The following is an 18,206-nucleotide window of genomic DNA, read 5'->3' as shown; positions in this document are numbered from 1 at the left end:
CTCAACTGTACAATTGTACAAGATCTTGGGTTTGTATCTGCAATGCATCAACACAGTGGTGTGAGCAAAGCAGATGACACACAGAATAGCAGGGGATAGATTGCATATCCGTTGTGTCTGCCAATGCCTCTTCACTTAGGAGGTCTTTGACTCTGTACAAGGACAAATGTAAACAATCACAAACATTGCCTCTTAAGGAGGACTTCAGACAGGTGCCTGGCCAAGTAACAGGCCAGGTCTTCCAGACTACATGAAGATTAAGGGATTATACCTCAAAGCAAGTTGCTATTAAAGCAAAGCAAAGCAAGTTCAAAGAACTAAGCAACTAATGGTACCTGAAATAGTCAAGCAGATCAGTACACAATTCAAAAGCAAAACAAAGGGAAACAGACATCAATAGTTAATCAGAAGCAAATGGATGTGCAAGGCACAAGGCTTAAGGCATGTGAGCCAAGCTCCCTACAAAACAAACAAGTTAAACAATGATATTCAAGCAAGCTCAATCAAAAAGAACTGGTCTCATTGGTCATTTGTTGGTCAACCTGAAAACATGAACTCAAAGGTGAGTAACAAGACCACTAGGGCAAGCCTAGGGTCAAAAGGGAATGAAAAAGTCAAAACAGCAAAGGGCAAGCATCCAAAATCATGTTCAAACAATCAAGAAGCAAACCCAATTGGTTTCATGTTTATATCATGCATCATCATCATTTCATGAACAATTTAGGTCAAGGCATGGCATTTAGAAGCTCATAGGAGTCAACAGCAAGACTTGCATCAAAAGTAATCTCAAACATTTCCAAAAATCACCAAATAAATCATGGTCAATCACAACCCACAGCATGGTAAGCATGTCAAATTTCATCTCATTTGGACAAGAGGAAGGCAGTCAATGAAAATCAGAAAGTCAAAGCAATTTTGAACATGCTCAAAGAAGTCAACCAAACATGCATCAACTTAGAAAAATCATAAATCAGAGATGGTGTATGATAAATGAATGGGACTAAAACCATGGCAAAGATGAGGATGTCTAGTTATCTCATGTAAAATTTCATGTCCATCTAATAAAGTATGAGGATTTCACAAATGAAATGGCAACATGCATCACATGAGGTTAACATTTTGGTCAAACAGGGGAGAAAATCTCAAACAATTAGGAAATGCCTCAAATAATTCCACAAAAAATCACATGCCAACTAGACATATAAGAGCTCAATCATGCAAAAAATCAATTCATTTGGAGGTCAAGAAGCATGGATACAAAAATCATGAAGTTAGACATCATTGGTGTGACACAAATTGTCACACCCTAATTCAAAAAATCATAACTCACAAACCAGCAATGATAAATTCACAAACTCTACACCAAAATCACCATGAATATGTCTAGTTTGTGCTCAAAAAGTTTCAAGTCCATAGGATAAGTCATGACCATTTCACAAAGGTTTTGGTGGAATGTGCAAAAAATGAACACATGTTACAAATCAATATGTCAAATAAAATCCAATGATCATAAAAATCTGGAAAAAATATGATAAAAAAGTAGAGATCATGATGAAGATGATGCAAAAATTCCCATGAATTTTGGACAAAGCATGCTTGACTTATGATTTTCACAAGTTTGATGATCAAAAGATGAAATTAATCATGAAAAAACAACAATATTCAATAAGTCACATGGCACGGATGGCATTTTTGTAATTCCCAGGTCACTTAAACAATACGCGGTCGTTTTGGGCAAGCAAACGAAATAATTTGATTGGCCAGGCTTAATGCAACAGGGGAAACAGCATGCAACGTGAAACAGAATCAGCCAATGCAATTTCTGGGTTTTATGAATTTAGGGTTTTGCGTGCTACAGTGACCAGTTCATCAAGATGAAGAGCAAACTTTCCAGATTTTTGAATCAAGCATACCATTCGAACCATCAAGCAATGCACATCAATGTTCCAACATTCATATTCACTAAATCAAACTAACAAGGAAGCATCGAGCAGAAACATATTTGGATGTGAAACTTTAAAACCAGTTTTCTCACTCATCACTCAACCATTTTGCACGATTTAAAGTTCACAATGATCAGCCAAGTAAGATCTTCATAAGGAATAGCATGATTTGGAGAAATAATGGGGTCGAAAACTTACTTGATCTGGAGGGCAGTTGTAATACAGTGGTTCTTTGGTGGTAAATGGCTGAAACAGATGCTCAACAAACTTCCACAAGGTGAATGGTGAAGAAAGCTCGGCTCAGGAAAGCTTGAAATGGTCCAGAACTTGAACTGCCATTGATGAGTGCTTGGTGAAAACAGTCGTGTGTTGTGGTTCCAGTTGGGAAAAGATGATGGAAATGTGCTCACAATGAAGAGAAATGATGAAGCAAGCAAGGCCAGGTCGTGTTCTTTGCAGTTTTTTCAAGAAAAGTTCCAAAATGCAAAAATGAAAAAAATGAGAGAACAAGGGTTTTTCTGTTGTAAAATGGTGGCTGCTAGGGTTTCATTTAGCAGAAAAATGATGTTTAAATACTCTGTTTAAGGGTACAAATCACAGTCCATGAAAAGGTGGGATGGAGTTGGTGAAAAATGTACTTTTGGCCAATTTTCAAGCAAGTTAGGAATGGCTGTGTGTACTGCACGAAAATGACTTTGTAACATGACCAAAATATGATTTCTGAACATATTCCAATGGCCAAAGTGATTACAAATGGTTATTTTAAAAGGTCAAAATTTCACTTCACTTGAAATTAATTCAAGTAAGTCAAAAAATGCCATTTTGATCCATGAGGTTTTGGTGCATGAGGGTTACATATTTGGAAAGATGGGATCAAATGTGACTTGTAGGAAAAAACCCCACCCAAATTGGCCAAATGGTTTGAGAGATATGGCCTTTTGAAGTTCAAGAATTTCTGAAAATGATTTGATCATAACTTGCCAACCATACATGGGAATTGAGTGTTCTTGGACTTTTTGGAAATGGGAGAACAAGATCTTAAACTTTCATGTTGGGCAAAAATTCATTTGAAGCTTGTATCATGATGTAAGTTTGAGGATCAAGACTTTCCATTTTTGGTAAATTTCAGTTACAGGTCAAGTTTCCCTTTTTGGAAATTTCTGATCTGGCTTCAAATTCTTCCATGATGGTATTTGACATGATATATGAGGCCCATTTGGACATGAATAAGCTCTCTCAAACCAAATCCATCCATCAAAACCATAAAATCAACCATAGTTGACCAAGTTTGACTTTTTAGGGTTTCTGACTGATTGTGCATGGACTGATGACCTCTGAGCCTCCAATCTTTGACCTAAACACTTCAAATGGACCCCCAAGTCATGTGAACATGTTGGACCAACCCTAGGGCCTTGGCTCCTTGAGAAATGCACTTGCTTGCTTGACTGACTGATCTCCTGACCAGTTTGACCTAATTCTTCTGATGACTTGCACCTGAGGCAAATAGGACAATGCAATGTTATGCAGTGAACCATGTTATGTTATGACCTAATATGAGAATGTATGTACAATGATAGGTGCAAATTTGAGGTGCTACAGCTACCTATGGGTTAAAGAGGAGTGTGCTCACTAAGACATCGCGTCTTATGCCTACGTATCTCATCTGGGATGAAAATCAGAGCAAAACATAGTTCGACCACCTATAGGGTAAGGGTTGTGTTTTGGGGTGAACGACGTTACTACGCAATCTACCAGATGCTCGACCTTTGGAGACTTACTCGCCTGTAGTAGAAGGAGATAACGTGTTCTTAGGAGAAGAAAAATCAATGAGCTTGGGGTGTTTAGGGATGCTCATGCAAAAAGGCAGTCCTAGATGAAGGAACCGCGCTACCTTAATTGACATGCCACGAGAGGCTATGCGAAACCTAAGAAAGCGGTAAAATGCGGGAAAAATAAAGGGATCGGGAGATCTACCGTACAGATAAAGATCCGAAGTAACAGTAATTAGATAAATAAGAAACCCAGAGATTCCCAAGCTAAACACCATCAAAGAAAGTGAGTCAGTACAGTTAATCAGAATAAACCTCCAGGTGGTATCCCACAAATAAAGTGGAACACCAGGCAAGCCATCTCTGCAAGAGTCATATGAGCCCTCACAAAACAAAACTCAACAAACAGGTTAAAAAAACAAGATAGGGTAATCAAGAGTTGCCCCCAAATCAAAATGTAACCACATGAATCATGCCATTAAAATTCACAAAAAGCTCACAAAAAGCAACCAAGGGTAGGAGGCCTAAACCTCTTGTCAAACACATGCATCAAAAGGGTATCAAATTCACCCATAATACCTCATACATTCAGAGCATTCAAATTAAAAGCATAAAGTAATGGGAATAAGGGCAAACTTGATTGGAGAGACCGATGAAATTGAATGGCCCGGTTGGGTTTGCAAAGCAATCTGAGGGTTTATATGAGAGGGAATTGGTTCTTTGCTGATGAGTTCCCTTCAGTCTCTAGAGGTTGCTCTGAACTCTGTTAGCTCTTCTCTCACTATCTTTTTCCTGCCAAGGTAATAGGAATAGAATTTCCTTTTGTTTCACTGAAACTCTGAATTTATAACCTGATTTTTGTGGACCTGTGGGCTCAAATGAGAGAGGCCCAAGTCCAAAAAATTTCTGTTATATTTTATTTATTTATTTATTTATTTATTTTCGTTTTTTTTAAACACGTGGGCTTCGCCTAGCGAGCATGACAGTTCAAGAAATTCCTCTGAGCGTAGGTGATTCTGGTGGCTTTTCTTGGGACTCGCTAGGCGACCCATTCTGCTCGCCTAGAGAGCATGACAGCTCATGAACAAACTTTTGCTCCTTCAAGATTAACGTTTTGACTGACGAATAGACCCCATTTGAACCTGTTGGAAGTATCTCAATCCATTCCCCTGTGTTGACTGATCATCTAAATAGAACCCACAAAGTGTCTTGGATGATACTCAAGCTTCAAACAAAAGATCTTAGTGACACATTTTTGTGCTTTTGGTTAGTAAACAAAAGTAAGAGAAACAATGATGTATAATTCAAGCATGCTTGGTGATCTCAAACCAATCACAAGGAGTCCCACCCAAAGGCAAAGGGAACCAAGATGCTAAAGATCCTTGAGGCAATTATATGCAATGTTATGATGCCATGAGGGATCTTAGGGTCAAAATTGGGGTCTTACAGATGCTCCTATTTAAGGTCATTCTAGCCGGAGAAATGAAGGTTTAAATCTTTGTCTAGACGGGGTAGAATGGGCTTAAATAATAACAAAGAGACGAATTTTGGTCCCTAAGAGACCTCATGATGCAAATGTAGGTATGCAAAATGGTCACACTCTATGGAGATATGTGTCCACAAAAGCAAAGAAATCAGAAGCCACTGATAATCCATATGAGCAATTCACTCCATGGGACCAAGACCCTGGGGACTCTCCTGGGGATAGAAAAGGGATAAAAATGCACGAGCAGGTCACGACTCAAAGCGTGGGGAACAGAATTCCAAAGGGAAAAGATCCAATGGAAAGACTCGAGCTGACTCGAAGATGCATGTATTGGGGAATATGCCAATACAGCAAAAAACTATCCACAGCGGATACTTCAGATAAAATCCGGATGAAAACAATCCACTAAGGGACTTCGCTGGGGATGTCCACAAGGACACTCCTGGGGAAGCAACGGGACGAGGTATTACCGGTTACTGGGTAATAAGCTCAAGGAGACATGTGATCTAAACGCCGGGTATGAGGGTGAGAGATACAACATGCTCAGGAAGAGATGAATATCCAAGACCGGTATAAGGGTGAGAGATATCAAAACTTCAAAATGTCTGAGGAAAACCTAAAAGGTATACTTCAACTCAGGGATTCTGACTCCACAGGGGACAAAAAGTCATAATAGGGAGCAGAGAGGAAGGAACACCAGGGATACCGGTTAATGGGCATATAATAGGTGACCAACCAAGGCGTGAATTGGGGAATATTCCCAAAACACTCATCATCCAAAAGAGGGCTAAAAGCAAACTCGATTACAGGATGGATATTCGACTCCACAAAGGGGATACGAATCTTACTCAACTGGGGAAGAACAAAAGGCTTCAGACCCGAGAGTGCATGAGATATACTATCTATTACCGTCAGAACGTAGATAATATACTCGCATGGACGATTATCCACAACCGGTTACTGGGTTAATAAAGGATAAATCGACCAAAAAGAAAAGGCATCGGGATACCGAAACTAGGTATATAATGATGACCAATTCAGGGGAGAAACAATCGTTACCAACAACAACAAGGTAGACGAGAGATGACCCGCTGGGGATAAATTGCGTAATCAGGGCAATTATCCAAGCAGATGAGGGGATATCATCACCGAATATTGGATGAAGATAACTGTCACCAATTAAAGATGAGCAAAAATAGTTACTCTGCAAAAAGGGAAGAAATAGGGTTTACCACTACCGGTATGAGGGTAGAGAAACACAGTCTCCGTCGGGGATAATAATTACTAATTATTGAGCAATTATTCATTTACCACGGGGAAATAGGAAAAGAGTCTCAAGAGACCGATCTAGGATCAAACTAGATAGGCACACCAAATCAAGACTTGTCCCGGTGAGGATATAACTCAATGGGGAAAACCATCCCAATATATGTGTCGGGAAGGAACAAAAACAATCAACATCCACGAGGATATAACCCGGTGTGGAATATGGAAGAAAGGATAGACGCTTTCTGCTTATGGAGCTGACTCTATATGGAGAGATCAGACACAAACGTTTGTTTGGGGAAGTATATCACCAAATAGCAGGAGACAGCAAACAACGATATATGGCAAAGAATGCAACATGAATATCTAAATGTTATAATTATGCATGAATATGTGTGGTTTATGTATGCTGACAAATAGACATATCTAACACAACCAGGTCCAGGAATCAACCACCCGGTACTACATCTCAAGAGAGAAAGCCAAGTTCACCGGAGAGTATCCGATCTGCTGGGGATCAGAGATACCAGGAAGCAAAGAACTCTGCAGGGGATGAATCATCAATCATTCCAGCTGGGGACAAGAGTTATCACAGACAAGGTCCATCACACCAACAACTCTACTGGGGAATCTATCCGAGGAGATAAAGGATTTATCGGGATCGACCATCAAATACCACTCTTGCCCAAAGAGATCCAAGCTGCTGAGGAATAAAGATTGCTACTCTGCTGAAGGGAAGAGAGGTGACTCTCAACAAGCAATCCACTTGGTAGGATAAACCACAAGGGGTTCCGGAGGGAGGAGATACAGTCATGCCAGGAATATGGACAAAAATCTTACCCTGTTGGGGATCGTACCACCCTTGGGAGAGCACTGAGGATCTCCTAAGTATCCTTTCATCATTGTGAATGTTCACTTTGTTAAAAAACAAATTATATAAAATTTTTGATCGTTTAAAACAATGATATTTTCTTAATCAAAACATGCAAAACATTTGTTGAATAGAAACAGATAAGAGTGCGAATAATTGGATAAAAGGCTCAAATTTATTTGATAGAATGGTAGTCTGCGAATGGCAAGACTCCATAGATCTTTACAAATTTGAAATTGGTGATATATATTGGAAAAGGGCTACATTGAACATAATGACCATTTCTCCACCAATTCTGAATCCGATGTATTTGAAGCTTTGGTTGATAATGAGCAGGAATCTCTGACGGACGACAGTTGTAGAACAAAGTCTTGTCAGGATGCATTTACTTGCCAAATCCCTAATTTTTGCCTAGATTGCCCCAGGATGAGGTACTCAATCTAGCGGGATACATATATCATTATTATATATTTTTTGTGTCTCTAACTTTTGCCTAGATCGCCCTTTCGGGTTTTCAATCCACCGAGACGCTCATTTTTGCCTAAGTCGCCCTTTCGGGTTTTCAACTTAGCGAGTTATTCAGTTTTTATTTTTTTAGGCGAAGTATTTCTTGACTGCATCTGAATTCACAAGACGAGTGAAATCCTCCCCATCCATAGTTGTAAGTATCAAAGCACCGCCTGAAAAGTCTCTCTTAACAACATATGGACCTTCATAGTTTGGAGTCCACTTGCCCCTGGAATCGGGCGCGAAAGACAAGACTTTCTTGAGCACAAGGTCACCTTCTCGGAGCACACGAGGCTTGACCTTCTTATCAAAAGCTTTCTTCATTCTCTGCTGATATAACTGACCATGGCATATGGCAGTCAATCTCTTCTCTTCAATCAAGTTTAGCTGGTCATAACGACTCTGAAACCCAATAACTTGCCAGAACGGACTCCAAATGTACACTTGTTGGGATTCAGACGAAGCTTGTACTTCCTCAAGCGCTGAAAAAGCTTCAATAGGTGCTCTACTTGTTCAACCTCCGATCTTGACTTAGCGATCATATCGTCAACGTACACCTCAATCTCCTTATGCATCATGTCATGGAACAAGGTAGTCATAGCTCGTTGATACGTGGCTCCGGCGTTCTTCAAACCGAAGGGCATCACTCGATAACAGAATGTCCCCCAAGGTGTGATGAATGTTGTCTTCTCCATATCCTCGGGTGCCATTTTAATCTGATTATATCCGGAAAATCCATCCATAAACGAGAAGACTTTGAATTTAGCTGTATTATCTACCAACATATCAATATGTGGTAGAGGGAAATCATCTTTTGGACTAGCTTTATTCAAGTCTCTATAATCCACACACATCCGGACTTTTCCATCTTTCTTAGGCACGAGCACAATATTGGCAACCCATTGAGGATATGTAGAAGTCACCAGAAACCCCGCATCAATTTGCTTCTGAACTTCCTCTTTGATTTTCACTGCCATATCAGGATGAGTTCTTTTGAGCTTCTGCTTCACAGGAACGCACTCAAGTTTCAAAGGTAGGAAATGTTGCACAATATCAATATCTAGACCATGCATGTCTTCATATGACCAAGCAAAGACGTCGACATATTCTCGTAGTAACTTAATCAACCCCTTCTTAACAGATTCTTCCAGGAGTGCCCCAATCTTTACCTCTTGCACACAATCCTCAGACCCCAAGTTGACTGTTTTCAGATTCTCAAGATGCGGCTGAATGATCTTCTCTTCATACTCAAGTAGCCGGGTGATCTCATCAGGAAACTTGATCGCGACTTTATGAGTCGAATTGGGGTACAAACTGCAAGTGCACAGTTCTATCGCGTAGTTTTAAAAGATATCGATCCCACAGGGACTTATGAATCGATATACCGTTTTCTAAGGTTACTTCGTAAAGCTAAGGCGGATGATATTTTGATTGTTTCGGGGGAAAAGTTAAAACTAAAATAAGATCTAAACTAAATATTAATTAAGCGGATATCGGTATGTAGTTCGTCGTAATTAGGGAATCAAAGCTTCGTTGGTTTCTTGGTTTTAAAATAAATCTTTTCAGTAGACACTATTGATTAAAAGCCTTTTCTCAAACTCTCGCTCTGTTGAATAGACCATGACTTTAAATTAACGTAGCTGTCACTTATTAGTTAAGTCTAAAATCACCTTTTGAAAACAACAGACTCTATAGAAACTCTTTTTAAGAAAATAGTGTAGGTGTTTGATTGGCTGCATTATATGGTAAAACACTAATGTCTTGACTGATGTCATGACATGTATATGTGACTACATTGTAGTTACTGCAGGACTAGCTAACACTGGATTATTGAATGCTGTGACATTCATACCTGTCAACAGATACTAAGGAACAGAAGTTCTGTTAGAACTTAGTATTCATTTGCAGTCTGGTTATCAAGGAAGAACCAGACCTGGCATAAGGCCTACTGACTGAATGTCAAACTGGATGTTGTGACATTCATCATTGACAGCAGCTACTGAAGATTAGGCAGAGTGGTGTTCTGCTATACTTCAGCATAAAACTTAGTTTGTTCTTCAAGAGAATAACAGAACTAACTTAAGGCCAAATGTATAAATGTTAAGTTGGACACTTTGACATTTATTAATGTAAGCTGTTACTGTAGTACGGTCATTTTGATCATGTACAGGTCAGCAAAATTGTACAGTCTGTTTTCTGGAAAAACAGACTCAGCATATGGACCTTGATGTCAAGCTGAATGTCGTGACATTCGTGCCTGACAGCATATGCTAAATTGTAGGTTGTTCAGTTTTCTGTTTCAGCTTTTTCTCAGGCTATTCTTTAGGGATTCAACAGCTGAGAGAAAATCCAGGAAATCAACAACCAAGCTACATTCAATGAACCTAACAAATAGCCTATTTTTTAGCAACCTAAATGTTGAATTTGAGGGAACTTGTGTGACCTAAAATTCAGGAAAATACAGGTGCAAAAGCCCAGGTGCTGCAATATAAAAAGGAAGGCATTCCTTCATTCAGTTTCGGGGATTTTGAGGCGTGAAGATTTAGTGTGTCCATCATACTTCACTGCTGTATTTTGTGAGTCTTGTATTAGACGTATCTTGTAAGCCAAGCCATTATCAAGTAGATGATTGCTTTGGCATAGGGTGTTCATTGAGTTGTAAGTGTTGTGTCACTCAAAGCTTTTAAGCGTGAGAGCTGTGTATCTTGATTTAAGCTGTGAAGCATAATCAAGAGTTGTTTTTGAAGTGTGACTTCAAAGTGTCTTTAATATCACTGAGGTGATTGAGGGGGAGTGAGTAGGAACTCTGATCTTAGGTTAAGATTGAAATTGCATTGGGTAGGGATTAAGTGATAAGTTGTAAACGGGTGAGTTTAGCTTTGAATTGATACTACTAATAGTGGATTTCCTCCCTGGCTTGGTAGCCCCCAGATGTAGGTCATGTTGGACTGAACTGGGTGAACAATTACTTGTGTTATTTACTGCACTTACTGTTAAGTTCTGCATAATCCCTGTCTGTGCAGAATTGGATGTCATAACAACCAGTGTGACATCCAAAGTCTGATAACTAGAATTTCAAATAGTAATCGTTTAAACACCCTCGTCTCAAACTCTCGCTCTGTTGACTTAGATTATATAATTAAATTCAAATGCTTAACTCTCGTCCTCACATTTAACTTTTAAAAATACTTTTTGAAAAAGATTAGAATTTAATTAACTCTAAAAATTGCTTTCGCCTTGATCTAGAATTAATGTCCAATTTACACTGTCCAGTTAAAAACTCAAACTCTCATTCTATTGATTTTAACTTCTTTAGTTTTTTTTTACTCTCGTACAAGAACCTTGGTATTAAACTTGTAAATTGAGACCATAAAAAGAGTGATTTTATTTTTAAGCGTAATTAAACCAACTTAGTTTTGATTCCTTCATTCGCTTACTTTACATACCGATACCTAAATAAATTAGCCAGACATGCTAAACAGATCTAAACAATCATCATGCTTAAATAGAAACATCTCAGGCAAATAATGTAAATAAACAATAAAGCAGGGCATATATAAATTCAAACAATAATTAAAGAACCTGAATAATTAATGGCAATCTTGAACACTCCACCACAGACCGGTTGGATTTGTTCTTGAATTCTTCAATCGGACAGGAAAATAAAAGTGAAGGAATAAAAACCTAGGGTCTAACGTAAGGTTAGATCCGGTAAAAGATACACAATAGTTTCCGGTGTAGAAACTATTGTGTGAAAAATTAATTAAGTGCTGAAAGATTGACTGGAAAAGAAAATAGAAATTGCAAAGAAAAGTAAAAAACTGTAAAAATTAATGCTGTAAAGTATGCTTGCACGGCTGGAAGAGAAAAAGCACGAAGAAGCGGAGTCCTCCAGGGTTTTTCTCCTTGGCTCTATTTATATTGTTCCAATTTGTAACGGTTTACAAAACTCCTTCCGTAAAAGTGGTCTTCACGTTTCCCAGGTCAAGCGTAACAATAGGCTTCAACGTGCCTCTGTTGCGCTTTTGAAGCCAAAAATATAGGGGAATGGTGTGACGTCCGTCACACCATGTGTTACGCTCGTAACACAAGGCAGCAGGGCGTGACGCTCGTCACACCATGTGTGGCGCTCGTCATAGGCTCAGCGCTAGTACTTTTGGGCTGGGCTTTGGTTTGGTGAAATTTGCTTCTCTTCATTTCTTTTTGCACCTCCTTTTCTTCCTTTTTCACTTGTGCTTCAAATAAGCTACCTGAGATAGATAAGAGGAAAAATACCAAGTAATATCGAATAAAATGAAATAAATTGAAGTGAATAATAATATAATTTAATTAAATCGAGTCCAAAAATGTGATATTATTTCATGTTATCAAACTCCCCCATACTTAGATCTTTGCTTGTCCTCAAGCAAGATACAGTATAGAAATCGTTTTAAAAATTTGGCCGGGCAAAATTTCAAAGTACACATCAATTCGTATTAGGTTGCAAGTAAACCACGTTTAAAAGTAACCTGAGTCTAATCTTGACATCAAGAACTACCGTTACAACATCTGATAACCTTACCTTATGCAAATCAGTTTGAGTCATGCTATTATAACCAGCCTAGTTCTTTTACTCTTATTTCACCCGTTTTCATTCTAGCGAAATCACATTAAGCCCTTTATCGTTTTGCGCACATAGTGGAGTGACCGGTTAGTGATTTTGATCCCCTTTTTAGCTTGAAGCTCTGGTACATAAGTCGGGTAACTTCGTTATTTAGTCCATTGCAAATTGCGGGGGATCGGACCGTAGTCCGCCCTACCAAGTTCAGCACCAGATACCTGCTGAACCAACTCATAATGGATCTTTCGTATTATGCTTTCATATGATATGCAGCCTTTAGATTAAATGATCTGGTAAGGATCACCTAACTTAGTTAGTGCATTTCCTGATATATATATATATATATATATATATATATATATATATATATATATATATATATATATATATATATATATATATATATATATATATATATATATATATATATATATATATATATATATATATTTTTTTATTTTTTATTTTGGGAATCATTCACTTATATTCATCGGCCCTCCACGTAGTTTGCTATTAAGATGGTGCTGACTTCTTGTATAAACTACTCGGGGTTACTATAAAGTTAAAAGTCCAGGGACTTGTATAACAGGTACCTTTCTGATCTAAACATGTTGAGGTTTGTTTAGAGCGTTGGGGCGGTAATAATTTTTGTCTTAATTTTTCTCAAGTTTGATGAAATAGGCAACCTTTATACTTACTGAGTGTGTTGAATTTTCGTTATGGCTCATGAAAATTTGAGGGAATAGATAACAGAAATTTTCTCACACTAGGGACTTAATTTAGAATAAATATATATTATAATTAAAATTTTTTTTTATAAGAAAAAGAAATAACAATGAAAAGGGGAAGATAACATACTTGGAATGGGAGGATTGAAAGAACAAAGTTGTTCCCCCCCCCCCCCCCCCCCACACTTAAATGAAACATTGTCCCCAATGTTTCAAAGAAAACAAAAGAAATACAAAAAGAAAAAGAAACTAAAGTCAATGTTGCCTTCCGCCGCGTGTTCTTGGACCTGGTGATCTTTGACGTACTTCCAAATCATCAAACCTGCTGAGCAACTGAGCGAACCGCTGACCGGTTATTGCATTCCTCGCTTCCTGTTGTTGTTGCATCTGGTGCATCATCTGCATCACTTCGAGATTCTGCGCTTGCATACCATCGATAGCATCCATGATGTCGTCGTTGGTTGCTGGCCTTCTTCGTTGAAGACGTCGTGAGGATGGACCAGCTGCATTATCGGAAGGGTTGAGCGGGACTGATTGCTGTGCAGGAACCTGATCACCCTGCTCCATTTCGACAAACTCGTCTGAAGGCGGGTTTGCTTGTGAAGGCTCGGTAGCTGCGGGAGCATTCAGATCATAGATGTGGTGGTTGGGATTGGTGACATTTGTTAGGGCAATGTTGGGTAGAACAACACTTGGGACTTCCTGGTTGTTCACCATAAGGTAATACCCTCCGCCTACCCTGTTTTTGATTAGGCGGCTGGACCGACAGTAGCTTATATCCATCAATAGGGGTGAGAGAGATTGTAAATTCTGAAGTCGATCTCCAAGATTTAAGCCAAGTGCTATGGTGGTGATTAATCCACCAATTACAAAAGGTTGACGGCCTCTAGCACATAGGGTGCGGATATGATGAAATAGAAAGGAGGCAGCGTTTACCTGTGTATCTGCTTCAAAGACGCAGTGGAGGAAAAATAATTCCTTGGCGTTGACTTTGTTGTTGTTCGGTCGACCAAAAATAGTGTTTTGCAGGATGCGGATGAAGTACCGGATGGTTGGGTTATGTATATGTGAAGCAAGTAATACATCCCAGTTGTTGGTTTCCACACCGGAAATTTTTCTAAAGAGGTCGAAGGCGTTTATATGCCACTGGGAGTTCGGAGGTATCCTAGGGTGGACTTGACCTTCTACAGGGAATTGTAGCATGGTGCTCAATTGGTTTTGGGATAGGGAGTATTCGGTGTTGAACACGCGGAAGGTTGCGGTACCGGTTAAGTACTCGTCTTCACCGGTAGGAGTGTTGTACGAATAAGAACTTAAAAATTCTAAGGTGAGAGCGGGGTAGGTAGGTTGATTATGAGTGCAAAGAAAGGTTAAATCAGCAAGGCGGAGCATCCATTCTATACCTTGAAGTAATCCTAATTCTTGTAAACAATGTAAATCGGGATACCTGGTGGATTGGACGCCTCGCTGTTGGAAACGCTCAAACTGCTCCCTTTGATAATTTTCATCTTCGGATCGGAAGATGATATTTCCGAAATCTTGGTTTCCCGCCATACTGAAAAGTGGTTTGAAAGAGGTAATAAGGAGAGAAGGGAAATAAAATTGATTTTATAGAATGGTTTGTGGTGTATGAAGAAAGGTATGGTGGGTATTTATAGGAAAATTTTTGGGAGTTGGAAAGGGAGTGGTTGAAAAGTAAATAAATATGGGTAAATGTGAATAATGGGGAAGGTAAAAAGGTGGGATGGTGTAACGGTCGTGTCCCAACGGTTAGTAACGTTCACATAGTCAGACGGTGTCACGCTCGTGACAGGGATGTTACGTGCGTCACAGGCACTTGGTGTGACGACCGTAATGGATTGTGTGACGCTCGTCACACAGTCATTCTTGTAACGTACTTTGTTTTTATCATTATATATTATTGTTATTATTTTGTTATGCATATGTTTATTTTATTTTGCTATTGTGATACTTTTAAATTGCCTTGCATGCTATTCTACTTTCATAATATATATATATATCTTTAATAAGTCATGCAGGTGGCAACAGTAGAGAGCATTATTGATAGATATTTGCATAAGTCATAATAAAGTAAAATAAATCAATAGCTTCATAAAATAATCATAATGTAACATTGGAATACAAAAGTAAACATGCGAAAGAAAAACAAATACTAAAATAATTTGAAACTAAATTAATGAATAACCTAAACTAAAACTAAGTAACTAAGAAAAACAACTTCTATCCATCTGCATGATCTCTGGCCGGAGGAGCAAAGGAGTTAACACGGTTTAGCAACTCGTGGAACTGATTTCTCATACTGTTCATGTATCCCAGAAATTCTTGTCCCATGTTAGCTAACTCTTCTCTGAGGGCGTCCTGTTCTGACATCAAAGCCTGAATGGTGGGTTATAATTAGCTCCGGGCACATGATGTCTAAGATCGGGTATTGCCGATTCTTCGGTCGGGACAGGTTGAGGAGGAGGATCAATATCATAATAGCCAGATGGTGTCTGAGGGTCAGATTCAGCATAAGGGATCTGGTCGTCACAAATCTCATAGTCCTGGATGGACTCAGTAGATCTAGCAGGAGAGGGTGTTGCGTTCAGATTGTAGAGCCAGTTATTGCGGTTATGAACACTAGTCCTTGGACTAGGCAAGGTGAATAGGCAAAGAACTTGGTTGTTAATTATAAGCTCAAACTCTTCAGACCCTAGGTTTGCTATAAACATAGTGTTGAAGAGGAAGGGTATACTCATAGTCGCAATGCCACATAAAGGGCTTAAGTCAAGCATAGGTTGACGTAGTCCGATAGCATTACCAATCATGGTTATCAAGCCGCCTATTTGAATTGGTGTTCGTTCATCTTGGATAAGACGGTCAAAATTTGCCAACATAAAGGTGGCACCGTTTACTGGACGGTTCTGGGAAGCACAAAATATGATGAAGAGTTCATCACGTGAAACTAAGGTACTGTTTGACTTCTTCCCAAATAAGGTGTGGGTCAGGATCTTATGGAAATAACGAAAGGCCGGGTTATGTATGTTTCCAGAAAGAAACTCATGTTCCTCGGGATCGTCATTTCCAGTCAAGCTTCCCCAAAAGTGTTCAAGTTCTCTGTATTCAAAAAGTTCTTCTTGGCTCACTGTGAATGTGTCAAGGGAGGTAGGGAAACCTAAAAGGTTGGTAAAGTCTTGAATATTAAATTGATACTCCATGTTGAACATTCTGAACTGAATGAAACCTCTGCTTATTCGTTTTCCATGGCTGGGTAGATAGATCAGAGAACTAAGGAATTCTAGAGTCAATCTCCGATAAGTGACGAATTGTCTACGGATAGGAGTGGTTTCCCACCCTATTTGACTCAGCAAATACAAGACACTCTCTCTTAGTCCAAGGGCAGTCATTGCCCAGTCATCAGCGTACAAACTAGGTAGCATCTCTCTCTGCTAGTTCCTCAAACTTTTGTTTCTGAGCTTTCCCTCTGAATTTGATACCCATACGATCAATTTGTCCCATCAGGTTAGTGTTAGCTAGAGAAAGGAAAAACAAGAGTTTTAGCCAGGATTTGGCCAAATGCCGAAAGAATAGAAGAAGAAAAATTAAAATAGATTAAGAATGAATACTAAATAAAATTTAAAAGAATAATTAAGTAAGAAATGAAAATATAGATATTTGTGGGTTGTCTCCCACTAAGCGCTTTGTTTAATGTCGCAAGCTCGACAATAAACTATCAAATATAATCTATAAAATTTGGGGGCATTACGTCTAAGTGCAGGACTTGTGAATCTTCAATGTTCTCTGCATAGTGATAATGTTTTAGACGCTGCCCGTTCACGATAAACGGTTCAATGGATTTTCCTTTAATTTCCACCGCTCCACTGGGGAAAACATTAGTAATTTGAAAAGGACCTGACCATCTAGATCGTAGTTTTCCCGGGAATAACTTTAGCCTAGAGTTGAATAACAGGACTGTATCGCCTCGTTCGAAGATTTTCCCTGATATGCGCTTGTCATGCCATTGTTTTGTTCTTTCTTTGTAGATTCTGGCATTCTCGTAAGCGTCTCGTCCGAGTTCCTCTAATTCGTTTATATCAAGGATTCGCTTTTCACCGGCGGCTTTATAGTTTAAATTTAGATTTTTAATAGCCCAGTAGGCCTTATGTTCCAATTCTACCGGGAGGTGGCAAGATTTTCCATAAATAAGCTTAAATGGGGTTGTCCCTATGGGAGTTTTGTAAGCAGTTCGATACGCCCATAAAGCTTCTGGTAATTTCAATGACCAGTCTTTCCTTGAGGTGGTGACTGTTTTTTCTAAAATTCGTTTGATTTCTCTGTTAGACACTTCCACTTGCCCACTGGTTTGAGGGTGGTAAGGTGTCGCTACTCTATGCCTTACGCCATACTTAAACAGTAGTTTTTCGAGTACCTTGGATATGAAATGCGATCCACTATCACTGACTACTATTCTCGTGACACCAAATCTTGGAAATATTATGTTCTTAAAGAGTCTAGTTACTACTCGTGTGTCGTTTTTTGGAGAAGCTATAGCTTCAATCCATTTTGATACGTAGTCAACCGCTACGAGTATGTACTTGTTACCGAAAGAAGACGGAAAAGGTCCCATGAAGTCTATTCCCCACACGTCGAAAATCTCTACTTCCAAAATGCCCTTTTGTGGCATTTCGTCACGTCTAGATATGTTTCATGTGCGTTGACATCTATCACATTTCTTGATAGCCGCATGCACATCCTTCCATATGTTTGGCCAATAAAAACCGGCTTGTAGGATTTTGGAACAGGTTTTAGATGTACTTGCATGTCCACCATAAGGAGCGGAGTGACAGTGTTGGATTATATTTTCTACCTCTTCTTCAGGTATACACCTACGGAAAATACCGTCGGGCCTCTTTTGAAAAGTAAAGGGTCATCCCAGTAATAGTGTTTTATGTCATAGAAGAATCGTTTCTTTTGTTGGTAGGATAAAGTAGGTGGAACTATTCCGGCAGCTAAATAATTGACGAGATTAGCGTACC

This window comes from Lathyrus oleraceus, chromosome 1 (assembly GCF_024323335.1).
Source record: "Lathyrus oleraceus cultivar Zhongwan6 chromosome 1, CAAS_Psat_ZW6_1.0, whole genome shotgun sequence".
Taxonomy (NCBI): Eukaryota; Viridiplantae; Streptophyta; class Magnoliopsida; order Fabales; family Fabaceae; genus Lathyrus; species Lathyrus oleraceus.
Note: the sequence above shows the minus strand (reverse complement) of the source record.